Source organism: Rhinatrema bivittatum, chromosome 5 (genome assembly GCF_901001135.1).
Source record: "Rhinatrema bivittatum chromosome 5, aRhiBiv1.1, whole genome shotgun sequence".
NCBI classification, from domain to species: domain Eukaryota; kingdom Metazoa; phylum Chordata; class Amphibia; order Gymnophiona; family Rhinatrematidae; genus Rhinatrema; species Rhinatrema bivittatum.
The window spans coordinates 76,871,677-76,884,577 of record NC_042619.1 but is presented as its reverse complement, the minus strand read 5'-3'; the positions used below and the strand labels follow the sequence as shown (position 1 = coordinate 76,884,577).

At 48.4% G+C, this 12,901-nt stretch overlaps 1 protein-coding gene across 7 annotated transcripts in view; it reads right to left on the bottom strand.

The window, feature by feature from the left end:
* Window positions 1-8,472, bottom strand: part of ZC3H12C (zinc finger CCCH-type containing 12C) — a 168,755-nt gene extending 160,283 nt beyond the window's left edge. For all 7 annotated transcript variants that reach the window (XM_029602481.1, XM_029602482.1, XM_029602480.1 and 4 more), the window contains exon 1: window positions 8,303-8,472. The gene's annotated coding sequence lies outside the window, so the exon portion shown is untranslated. The remainder of the gene's footprint in view (window positions 1-8,302) is intronic.
* Between the last annotated feature and the right edge of the window lie 4,429 nt (window positions 8,473-12,901).

The window sequence follows — 12,901 nt, the reverse complement described above, 5'->3', positions numbered from 1 at the left end:
GAAGAAGGAACAAACTGAACTGCGAACTTGCCAACAGCACCGCAACCGTGCAGACATGTATAGTCAACAACAAGACAAGAACAGAGTGAAAACAGGACAAGACAGGTAAGCAGGGATGTCCCACCTGAAGAAACCCCCAATGCCAGAGAGGGCGTCTGGAATGATCCATGGTACTACAGGAACGAAAATTAGCAGGTAAGGAATAATCTTCTTTTCCCTGTACGTACCAGGATCATTCCAGACGGTGGGATGTACCAGAGCTTCCCCATCATGGGTGGGCCGCAGACAGCCCGACTGCGCTCGGACATCTAGGCGATAATGCCGCGTGAAGGTATGGAGCGACTTCCAGGTGGCCGCTCTACAGATTTCCTGAGAAAAGACCGACGCACTCGCGGCCCAGGAAGTCGCCTGTGCCCGAAGCGAATGAGCTTTGACCGCCAAAGGCGGAGATTTACCTGCTCCCAGGTACGCCGCTACGATCGCTCCCTTCAGCCAACGGGCAATTGATTGCTTAGAAGCCATTTGCCCTTTCTTGGGTCCCGACCAGAGGACAAACAAATGGCCCGACAGCCGGAACTCATTCGTGACTTCTAGATAGTGCATCAAAGAACATCGTACATCAAGTCTGCGCAATTCCCCCGGCTCAGAGGCTGCAAATGATGGGAGCTCCACGGACTGGTTAAGATGGAAAGCCGAAACCACCTTAGGAAGAAAGGACGGCACCGTACGGAGCGACACCCCATCCGGAGTGAACCGAAGGTATGGTTCACGACATGATAACGCCTGCAACTCGGAAACCCGTTGTGCCGAGGTGATAGCCACCAGAAAGATGGTCTTAAGAGTGAGGTCCTTGATGGAAGCAGAACCCAAGGGCTCGAAGGGTGCGCCAACCAGCATCCAGAGCACCAGATTCAAATTCCACGAAGGACATGGCGGCCGTATAGGGGGCTTCAAATGTCTTGCGCCCTGAAGAAAACGCACGATATCCGGATGGGACGACAGGAGGACTCCGCTCCTCCCCTGAAGGAGAGCCCCTAAAGCCGCCACCTGAACCCGAAGGGAGTTATAGGCCAGACCCAACTCTAGACCTGTCTGCAGAAAGGCGAGAGCCTGAGCTACCGACGTTTGCGCTGCCAAAATAGACTGCGAAGCGCACCATTCCTCAAAAACCTTCCACACTCGAACATACGTGATAGAGGTAGATGGCTTACGCGCCTGCAATAAGGTGGATATGACAGCCTCAGGATATCCACAACACCTCAGCTTGCACTTCTCAAAAGCCAAGCCGCAAGACAGAAGCGATCCGCCGCTTCGAAAAATATTGGACCCTGACGGAGAAGGTGCGGCAGATGACCTAGACGAAGAGGACCCTCCAGAGCCAGATGGAGCAGGTCCGCGAACCACAGTCGTCGGGGCCATTCCGGTGCCACAAGGATTACCGGACCTCCGTGAGACTATCCGTCGGATGACTTTTCCCACAAGCGGCCACGGGGGGGAACACGTACAGAAGACACTGACGCGGTCACGGGAGGATTAGTGCATCGATCCCCTCTGCGCCATGTTCCCTTCTGAGACTGAAGAAGCGCGCGGCCTTTGCATTCCTGGCGGTCGCCATGAGATCCACATGTGGCGTTCCCCAGCGCTTGATTATCAGCTCCATCACTTCCCCCGAGAGTTCCCACTCTCCTGGGTCCAGGTGTTGACAGCTGAGGAAGTCCGCTTGCACATTCTTGATGCCTGCAATGTGGGAGGCCGCTAGGCGCAGCAGGTGGCGCTCCGCCCACTCCATTAGGCGGTCTATCTCCAAGGAGTCGAGGCGACTCCTCGTGCCTCCCTGACGGTTGATGTACGCCACCGTGGTCGCATTGTCCGAGAGCACTCGGACTGCCCGCTGCTGAATTAACCGGAGAAAAACCTCCAGGGCTAGACTGACCGCCCTCGCCTCCAACCGGTTGATGGGCCACCCTGCTTTCTCCGCCGACCATCGTCCCTGCATGGAGCTCGTCTGACAGACCGCTCCCCAGCCGGTCAGACTGGCATCCATGGTGACTATTACCCAGTCTGGCGCCTCCAATGAAACCCCCCCAAGCAAGTCTGAGCAGGTCCAGCCACCAACGGAGACTGTCTCTCGCTGTCCTTGGAATCGGTAGAATCGCCTGGTAGTCCCGCGAGACTGGCTGCCAGCGGGAGAGTAGGGCCCTCTGGAGGGGCCGTAGGTGCGCAAAGGCCCACGATACCAGGTCTATCGTGGAGGCCATGGTCCCCAACACCTGCAGGTAGTCCCACGCCGTAGGAAACTCGAAAGCAAGGAAGCTGTGAATCTGCTTGCGAAGAGACCGTGCCCTGTCCGGGTGTAGAAAAACCATTGCAGCCTTCGTGTCGAAGCGCGCGCCCAGGAAATCCAACAACTAGGAAGGATGTAGTCTGCTCTTTTGGAAGTTGACAATCCACCCTAGAGATTGGAGAAGTTGAACCACCCTGTCGACCGCCCGACGGCCCTGCCCTCGAGATTTCGCGCGGATCAGCCAATCGTCCAGTTAGGGATGCACCAGGATCCCCTCTCTGCGCAGAGCCGCTACCACTACCACCATGACCTTCGTGAACACCCTGTGGGGCCGTGGCCAGGCCAAAGGGCAGGGCCCGGAACTGAAAATGTTGGTCCAGAATCTTGAAGCGAAGGTATCGCTGGTGAGCCGAATGGATCGGGATGTGGAGGTACGCCTCTGTCAGATCGAGAGAGGCCAAGAACTCCCCCGGGTGTACTGCCGCCAGCACCGACCGGAGCGTCTCCATCTGGAAACGGGGAACCCTGAGGGACTTGTTGACGGTCTTGAGATCCAGAATAGGGCGAAAGGTACCTTCCCTTCTTGGGAACCACAAAGTACACTGAGTAGTGGCCGCGACCTAATTCGGCGGCTGGCACCAGGACGATCGCGCCCAAAGCCAGGAGGCGGTCTAGCGTCTGCCTCACAGCCGAGCGCTTGAGGAGGGATCCGCAAGGGGAGAACAGGAACCTGTCTCGAGGGGCGTGTACAAAGTCCAACACGTAGCCGTGCCTTAGAATATCCAGGACCTACTGATCTGAGGTGATTTGGACCCACGCATCGTAGAATCGAGCAAGCCGGCCCCCCAGCCGGGGAACCGACCCGTGGGTCCTCCTGGCATCATTGGGTAGCCTTCTGAGGGGGCCCGGAGCCATGACCGTCCTTACCTGGGCGGCGCCCTCGAAAGGACCGGTTCCAGGAATGCGAGCGAGTGGATGGCGTCCGAGGGGTCTGTTGCCTTGGAGGTCTAGCCAGACGCTGCGCTCGGTACCTGTTCCTGGAGGAATTGAAAGATCTGGAGGAACGCGGTCTATCCTCTGGTAGCTTGTGGACTGCGTTCTCGTTGAGGGATTTAATGATCTGGTCCAGGTCTTCTCCGAAGAGGCACCTTCCCTTGAAGGGGAGAGACCCTAGTCTGGTCTTGGAAGAGGCATCAGCCGACCAGTGTCGCAGCCAAAGAAGCCGGCGGGCCGACACCGCCGCCACCATAGACCGGGCCTGGACTCTGATGAGGTCATACATGGCGTCTGCTCCATAGGCGACCACAGCCTCCAGTCTGTCCGCCTGCTGTGCCTCTGCCTCCGGCAAGGCCTGTGAAGTAAGGAGCTGTTGGATCCACCGACGTCCCGCTCTCTGCGCTAGCAAGGTGCAGATCGCTGCCCTTAAACCCAGCGCTGACACCTCGAAGACCCGTTTGAGGTACACCTCTAACTTCCTATCCTGCACATCCTTTAACGCCGTTCCGCCGGTGACGGGAATCGTAGTATGCTTCGTCACTGCGGACACTGCAGAGTCCACTGCGGGCACCCTGAGGAGCTCCAAGAAATCCGCTGGGAGTGGGTACAGTTTTTCCATGGCTCTACCTACCCTGAAGTTGGCCTCCAGAGTATCCCACTCTCTGGAAATGAGCTGCAGCGTGGAAGGATGTGTGGGGAAAGCCTTTGCCAGGGGACGAAGGCCCGCCAGGAGGGGATCCCCCTTCCTGACCTTAGGATCGGGCTCCACCGGGTCCAGAGGCGGGTCGATGTCCATTTCTTGCAGGATGTGGGGGATGAGTTCGTCCAGCTCCCCCGCCTGGAAAATCCATAGGACCCTGGGATCGTCGCCCTCCACCTGGGCTGACAAGGAGGGATCCTCGCCGCTCGGGTCCAGGAGTGGATCCACGTCCGCTGAGGGTCGGGGCACCGACGGTGACCCTGAACCATCCCCCGCCCGTGAGACGCTCCCCTGTGGGCCTAAGCCCCCCAGGGGCCCAGCCACGCAGGCTACCTTGGCCGGCAGCGGAGGCCCCCCAACCAGGGGCATGTCCCTGCTGTGAAGAAAAGCCCTGTGCATCAGGACTATAAATTCCGGCGAAAAACCTTGAATCCCCGCGGGCGAGCCACCCGGGGTCTGAAGATTTGGCTGCATCATCGCTCCTGGATCATGAAAAGGCAGGGTCGCCGCCGCGAGTGGGGCCTCTCCGACATCTTCCGCCGGGCCTGCCTGACAAACTGTCTGCAAAATGGCCGCCGTTCCCGCGCTCAGCGGGAACGGGGCCTGCCTCTTTCTCCCCACGCGCTCCTGACGCCGGCCAGCCTCCTCCGAAGGGCAGTCTTCCTCCGCGGAAGACTCGCTCATGCCTCGCTCCTCCCGGGCCAGGGTCTCTCGCTGTCTGCTGCCGTCCGAACGCTGCATCGGAGCGCAGGTGGAGGGGGGGGGGGGGGGGGGGGGAAGAACGCAGACTCACGCGCGCGGAAAGACCGGCGCGAAGATAGCGGCTGGGACTAGGCCCTCACCCCCTCCCCGGCGAAAAACGTCAGGGAATGGGACTTCCCGACGCGAGGCGGCCCGGGGAATGAGGCTTCGTGGGGCCGCAGGTCGGGAGTGATCTCGCTCCACTGAGGAGGGGAGGGGAGAATCCGACTAGGGCAGGGGGAAGAGGACGGCCCCACCGACTTACACCCCAAGTCCTCCCTGCAGCAAACGAACCTGTCCCTAAAAAGACCTGCGAGGGAAAGAAATCCTGAAACTCTTACCCCAGGCCCGATGACAAGTCAGGGTCAAAGGAGAGCAAGAGAAAGAAAAAAACAGTGAGCAAGACCACGGTCTGTCAGCAAGCGCTAACACTCACTGCTTATCAGGATGAAATCACACTATAATTGATCCTTCTGACAAGAGGCCTAAATCAAATGCTGGGGACCTCAGTGTCCCCTTTCTCACATCTGCTGGAGTCAGAACTATACTGAGAGTTGAGTCAGGGGAGGCGTGGTCATATAGGACCTCCCCTGAGAGTTTTTGTTCTGACTCCATCTGCTGGACGGGGACATAACCCACCATCTGGAATGATCCTGGTACGTACAGGGAACCCAAAAATCTCAAGTTCCCATATATAAATTGTCTTTTTGATTCCTTATACTGAAAAGCATATGCCAAATACCAGTTATTTCTCAATCATAGCCAAGTCCCTCTTAATTAACTAAAGCAATGGTTCTCAACCGGTGTGTCACCACACTTCTCAGTCCCCTGCTGGCCCAGCTGCTCCCCCTGCCCCAGCAAAATAGGAATTCATCCTCCAATCGGGCTTAAAATGCTGACAGTCCAGGCGGAGCACAGCAGGAGAGCGAGAGTCAGTGGCATCAGCTTGGTCTCTTATTCCCATGCCCCGCAGTCCGAAAGAGGAAGTGGTATGTATCGGACGTGTGCGTGGGAAGAAGAGACCGTACTAGTGCAGGCAGCATCGGCCCGAAGAAGAGCAGCGAAGCTCAGAGCAAAAGAGGAGCAATGTCAGCCCTCACAGCCAATGGGACTCCTTTCTCAAGGCCGCAAAGGCTGGAAGTGGAGGAGGCTGCTGCTGCCACTAGTTCAGTGGTGGTGGTGGTGGTGGGGGGGGGGGGGGGGTGTGAGGAGACAGTGAGGAAGCATATGTGTTTTGAGATCCTGTGTGAGATAGCATGTATGTCAGTGACTGAGAGCCTGTATGTGTAAATGTGTGACTGAAAATCTGTTTGTGTGAAAGAAAGCCTGTGTGTGTTAGAGGGAGAGCATGAATGTAAGTGTATGATTGAGAGAGATCATATGTATAAGAAAGAGAGCCTGTGTAGGTGAGAGCACGAGTGTGTGTGTGAATGTTGCACTCCTCTCAGCAAGGCCTACTAGATATTCTGTCTCCCCGAGTTGCATGCCTACACACCACCTGAGAATGTTCCTTTTCGATTTCTGGCCCAGAATTTTGGAATTCTCTTCCTATAGAGATTCGCCAGTATGACTCAGTTAAGACCTTCAAGGGGGACATTAAAACTTTAGGTTTTGTTACTATTAATATAATTTTATTTTAACTTTGTTTTATGATTGTATTATATTTTAGTTGTATTATGTAATGTTCAACTCTGCGTTTATATTGTTTTTAATTTGGTTTCTTTGTAATAACTAAGTTCTATGTTTTTCACCTAGACCTTTTGAGTTAGGCGATTCACAAATTCAATAAAATGTAAATGTGATTGAGAGCCTGTGTGTAAGTGGGAGAGAGAAAGTATGTGTGTAAATGTGTCAATGAAAGTATGTGTGAGAGAGACAAAGCATGTATGTGCATGTGACTGACAGCCAGTGTGAGAGAAAGAGCTTGTGTGCGAATGAGAGGAGAAAGTTGCAAGCAATATGCAGGGTAAAGCATTTTTTTATCGTTCATCATTGGGTCTATGTGTCTGCTATTTTGAAATATTATATTGGTATCTAGAAATGTTTGATATAAGTTTTTAATTATTGGATAATCCATTCATCAGATGTTTTGAAATCTATTCTTTTTGTTAGTATGGTTTTACTGCTATTGATTTTATACTTGATTTGTTTTATGAGGACTGATGATGTTTCTTTTTTTGCTTTGTTACACTGCATACAGTCCTCTCTGGCTTGTTGTGGTTTCCAGTTCAGTTTTTGTCTGCATGTTTCTAGTTATGCTTTATGGTCTCTTCTTTGTTAGGTGAGGGTCTGTACATGTGACTGAGGTGAAGTATTCTGCTGCATGTAGTTTCTGTTCAGGGCTCTAAAGCAGCCTGGCTTGTTCCATTTTCCTAACAGGAGGCCTGGAGTAATATTTTCAGGTTGCCTTTTCTTAAGTAAGGTGGTTACTGTTTGGTGCTGTTTTGGTATGGGATGTTTACTATTTATGCAATTTCTGTTCAGACAAAGTACTTATCTTTCCCTTGGATCATTCTTAACAATTAAAATAAAAGCCCACTATTATTTTTATTTCCATCATGAATTGTAATGAGCAGTATGTCACATGTGAGCATGGTCTGTCATAATGGGAAAGAGATTGAGAACCACTGGGCTATTTATTGTATCTCTAAAGTTAGTATTATCTTGAAAAAAAGCTGCCATTATGTCTCACCTTCCTTTACAAATAATTTATGAACACTGCAAACTAAGGCCAAATTGTATTGAAATACTCCACGTTCAATCTGCCAATAAAGACTCTGCTACTTATAGTTTCTTTATTCCACTCAACCTAGTTCTAAACTCTTAGTCCCAGACAAGGTATATATGCTACTTGCTGGTGTAGCATCTTGATAAGCAAAAAGAAAAAAAAGCCACCATTAAAAAAAAAAAAAAAAATTTGCATATCAAACATGTGCCTAAAGAAACATTGTAAAGGCAGCACTTAATTGGAGAACACAACACAAAACTCCCAAACTAAATAAAAATGGATTATAGATTTTATGTATTTATTTTACATGCTATTTTGTTTGTATGTTCTGATTTAAGTTTGTAATTTTGGTTAATTTTATATTAGTTTGTAAACCGCTTTAGTTATATGGTTTAGATTGAAATTTAGTAAATAAATGTGTAACGAAAAACCCTGCAAAGTTATTGGGTAAAGGTGACCCCTTTCGGCTGTGTAAGGTTTAGAAGCAGAGTTCTCTCCCGTAATGTGACTCACTTAAGGACATGGACACTTTTCAGATGGGATATTTCACAGGTCACAGAGGCTAGTCCTGAATACTTGGCAAGAAGACGCCACCTATGCCCATAGAGAAGGCGGTGTAGGGACGAGAGCGCAGGGAAGTCCAAGACAAACTCGAGCGAAGGACAAAAGCCGCTCTCGTTTCTCAAGTAGTCCGGTCCGGTATGAGCCGTACAGCAGTAGGAGAAGGTGAAAAAGTGCAGGCAGCACCGCCGGAAGGCTTGCACCCCTTCGCTCCGGTTTTACCGCCGTGAAAAGCGCCCTTAGTCTCCAAGACCACCCTCCCCAAAAAAAACCCAGAGGCGGGCCGCCTTACCGTCTGGAAAACAGGGCCTGCAGGCCGACAACCCGACCCTCCTCCTTCTCCCCCAGCCGCGCGCCGGCAGCCAGTTTCCGCTCCGTCCTCACCCCATGCTGCCCGCGCGCCAGCCCTACCGCTCTCCTCGTTTTAAACGGCAACAGTAGGTACCAGCTCCAAGAAAATGTCCGCCGCCTGGGCCCCGCCCCCTCCGGCCGAGCGCACCAATCGGAGAGCTCGAAGCTAGAGGGGTAGCCGGGATCGCGTCAAGCTCGGAGACTGTTGGGGGAGTGGAATGAGTAAAATGTTGGGAGTGTGTCAGGTCCAGACTGTCTCTGTCTGGGATTTAGTAAACAGAATTCTACCAGAAGACAGTTTTCAGCAAATAAATAAATTGCAGTATTAAGTAAGGTAGTTGTTAATTAAAGCAAAAAAAAAAATCGTAATGATACTGTTTTCGTTTTGATTTCTTCTTGATTGCAGCGGCAATACTCGCATTTAAAGCTTTATTTTACCCAACTATCCACATTTTTTTTTAAATAAAAGTAGAGAAAGAATGCAGAAGCATGGTTGTGGGAACGCTTTCCAAGATAGGTTTGTAGAAGAGGTGAGGTGTGACTGTGCTGGATGGGGGGGAGGGGTTGTGATGGGGGTGTGTTTTAGGGAAATGTGGGTGTGTGAGGGGATATAGGTGGAGTTGGGTGTAGGGCAGTGGTTCTCAACCTTTTCCCCATTGTGACACACCTGACAGACAATGCTCACATGTATGACACACTGATCATTACAATCCACTGTGGATATTTTTAAAAAAGCACCAGTATTACTTTTTTTTTTTGCTTTTTAAATGTAATGTTTATTAAACATTTATAACTTTATGAACAGAATATATGTGTATACAGATATTGTAAACATATAATCAACGATTCAAGCATTCAAGTATGACATGTTGAAAAATGTGACTTTTATGTGATTTCTCTGATAGCTTTCTAGTATCTTGTGAGACCAACCCAGTCAATCGAGAGGACACCTCATGCACATATTTAATTCAGTATTACTTTTATTGTTAAGAATGATACAAGGGAAATATAAGTACTGTCTCTGAACATAAATTACATAAAAAGTATACCTTCCATACCAGAACAGCACCAGTTTCCAGCATTTAAATAATTAAACCACCTTACCTAAGAAAAGGCAACAGTGAAAATAATACACCAGGCCATAAAACACCAATACTTCTATTAGGGAAACGGAACAAGCCAGGCTGCTATAGAGCCCTACACAGAAACTACATGCCAGCAAAAATACCCCACCTCAGTCACTTGTGCAGACCCTCACCTTGAAAGAATAAAGAGTCCTTAAAGCATAACCAGAAACATGCAGACAAAAACTGAACTGGAAACCAAAACAAGCCAGAGAGATTGTATGCAGTGTAACACAGGAAAAAGTGAAACATCGCCAGTCTTCATAAAACAAATCAAGAAATATAAAATCAATAGCAATAAAACCATAATAATAAAAAGAACAGATTATTTCAAAACAGCTGAAGATTGGAATCTCTAATAATTAAAAACATATAAAAAATGTCCAGACATCAATAACATTTCAAAACAGCAGACACAAAAACCCAATAATTAAAAATAATAAGGATAAAAAAATGTTTTGCTGTTCATACCTGGAAACACTTACACACACAGGCTTTCAATCACATACTTAGATACATGCTGTATCTTTTTCTCTCACCCACACAGACTCTCAGTCACATAGGCTCTTTCTCACACACTTATACACACAGGCTCTTAATCAATACACATGCTCTCACATATACAGACTCTCAATCGCACTCTTACACACAAAGGATCTCAGTCACTCACAGACACACATCCTCTCAATCATACACACACTGGCTCTCTCTCACCACATGCTGTCAATCACTGACACACATGCTCTTTCTCTCACTTATACACACAAGCTCTTAATCATACATACACATGCTTTTACAAAATTGGTTCTCAGTCACACACACATGCTCCCTCTCACATACAGGCTCTCAGTCACACATATGCTCATTCATTTCCTCACTCTCTCTCTCCCCCCCCCCCCCCCCCCAACCGAAGAACAACTGGTGGCAGCAGCAGCCTCCTCCTCTTCCAACCCACGCGGCCCATTGCTCCGGGCCGCGCTGCTCTTCTGCTTCGGGCGATGCTGCAGCATTTGTACCTAGCATGGTCTTCCTGCACACGAGGCCGCTGCACACCACTTCCTCTTCCGGGTCATGAAGGGTGGGAAAAAGAGACCATGCTGCGAGTGCCTCTGACTTCAGGGGGCAGCAGCTGTGCCAACGGGGGACCAGGAAGTGTGGTGACACACCTGCGTCTGCTTGGTGACACACCTGTGTGTTGCGACACACCAGTTTGAGAACTGCTGGGCTAAGAGGATGTGTGTATGGGTGGAGGTATGTGGGGCTATAGGCCTGTGTGTAGTGTAGAGCAGTACTTGTGTATGGTTTGGGGTAAGGGGTTGTTTGGGTTGCAGAGGTTGTGGGGTGTGTTTTTCAAGAGATTATGGCTATGTTTGTAGGTAGCAGATGCGGTTGTGAGGGAGTGTTTGTACATGGGGGTTATGTGGAGGGTGTGGGTGTATATTTATATGTAGAGAGTTGTATATAAGAGTCAGTGTGGTCAGGGCATAGGGTGACTGCTGAAGTTGGTGGTACACCAGAAAATTTGCTGCTGTCAGGTGCCCTAGAACAAAGTCCACCCTCCTACATTACCTTGTGAGCACTACTTTCTTTGATGCAAAAAACCTAGCAATTTTATGCTCACAGCCACCCAGTCCTTAGAGGGAAAATTAGCTAAAGTCATCCCTTAAATTAATCGCATAATCTATTAACATCAGTTACAATAAAGTATGTGAATGAAAAAAATATTTTCTTCAAGAACATTCAAAACTATTTTTCTGCATGCAAATGAAATTAATAAAAAGCAAGTGACTGTTTAAAATAGAAATGAGAGAGGACCATAATGCCATAATGCTATAAAAGCCAGTGATAAGTATCATAATTTTCACAGCAAAAATTCAAGTTACACAAGAAATGAACCTTTAAAATACAGACAGACCCTCAAATACAAAATAGAATGTGCCACCAAAAACTGTACTAGAAAACAGAAGGCTGACTGTATTATTATTCCTCGCAAAACATCAAGCAATAAAATCAAGAGATATAAAACATCATTCATAATATTAATAATAATAAATGATAAAAAGAATAAATGTCAACACAGCTGACAAACATCTAATAATTAAAAAAAACTTGCATAAATTTTCAGATACATCAATAAAATATTTCAAAACATCTGATGAATAAAACAATCAATATTAATTTCCCTAAAAAACCCCAATAAAATGTTTCAAAACAATAGAAACATCAAATTACACCCAATAATTAAAAATAATAAGGATCAACAAATTTCCTGCTCTCCATACCTGGGATCTTTTGATTTCCACTCACCCTGAAATTATCATAGATTGGGGAGGAAGGGCCACACAAACTATCTCTTCTCTCTCTCATTCATACACACATACTCATTCATTCTTTCACACATTCCCTCTCTCATATATACTCCCTCTCTTACACACAAAGGCTCTCTCTCCCACGTGCCTGCCTGTGAGAGAGCCTGTGTGTGACACACCAGGCCCTAGAGCACTAATACACCACCTACTTGTCAAATAGAATAAGCCAGTCTGCTACAAATCCCTATAGAGAAAATACACGCTAGACCCTTACCTAATACATAATAAGGGACTACAAATTAGAAACAGAAATATGCAGACAAAACCAGACTCTGTGAACTCTGTAATACTGAAGAAAAAGCAAAATACAAATATATAAAAAATGCACACTCCCAAAGAAGGCATATTCCAATTGCTGAAAGGCAAAATATTTTTTTTTTACCTTTGTTGTCTGATCTTATTTTTCAAATCAGTTGGTCCCAGTCTCTTTTTCCCCTTATCTGTCTTTTTCTTATTCCTTTTTCAGGGTCTCTTTTATTCTTTGTTTCTTCTCTCTCCTCCTGTCTTCTTTCCTTTCTCCATACACACACACACATACAGAGGCTCTCTCTCACATGCTTGCTCTCACACACAAGCTTTCTCTCACACAGAATCCCACTCTTGCATGCTCTCTCTCACATGAAAGTTCTCACTCTCACATGCTCTCTCTCACATGCAAGCTCCCATTCCCACATACACATGCAAGCTCCCACTCTTACATGCTCTCATTCACACAAAGCTCCCACTCCCCTCCCCTCTCCACACACACTGGCTCTCCACTCACATGCTCTCTCTCACACACAGGCTCCCATTCCCCCTCAGATTACACACAGACTTTCAATCTTACATGCTCTCTCACATAGTCACACAGGCTTTCACATGCAGGTTCCCACTCCCATACATGTGTACACACACACAGGCTCTCACTCTGACATGCAGGCATCCACTTTCTCTCACACACACAGGTTTTCACTTTCACATGCTGTCTCTCACATGCAAGCTCCCATTCCACCCATAGACACACATATTCTCTCTCACACAGCTTCATATTGCCACACAAACACACAA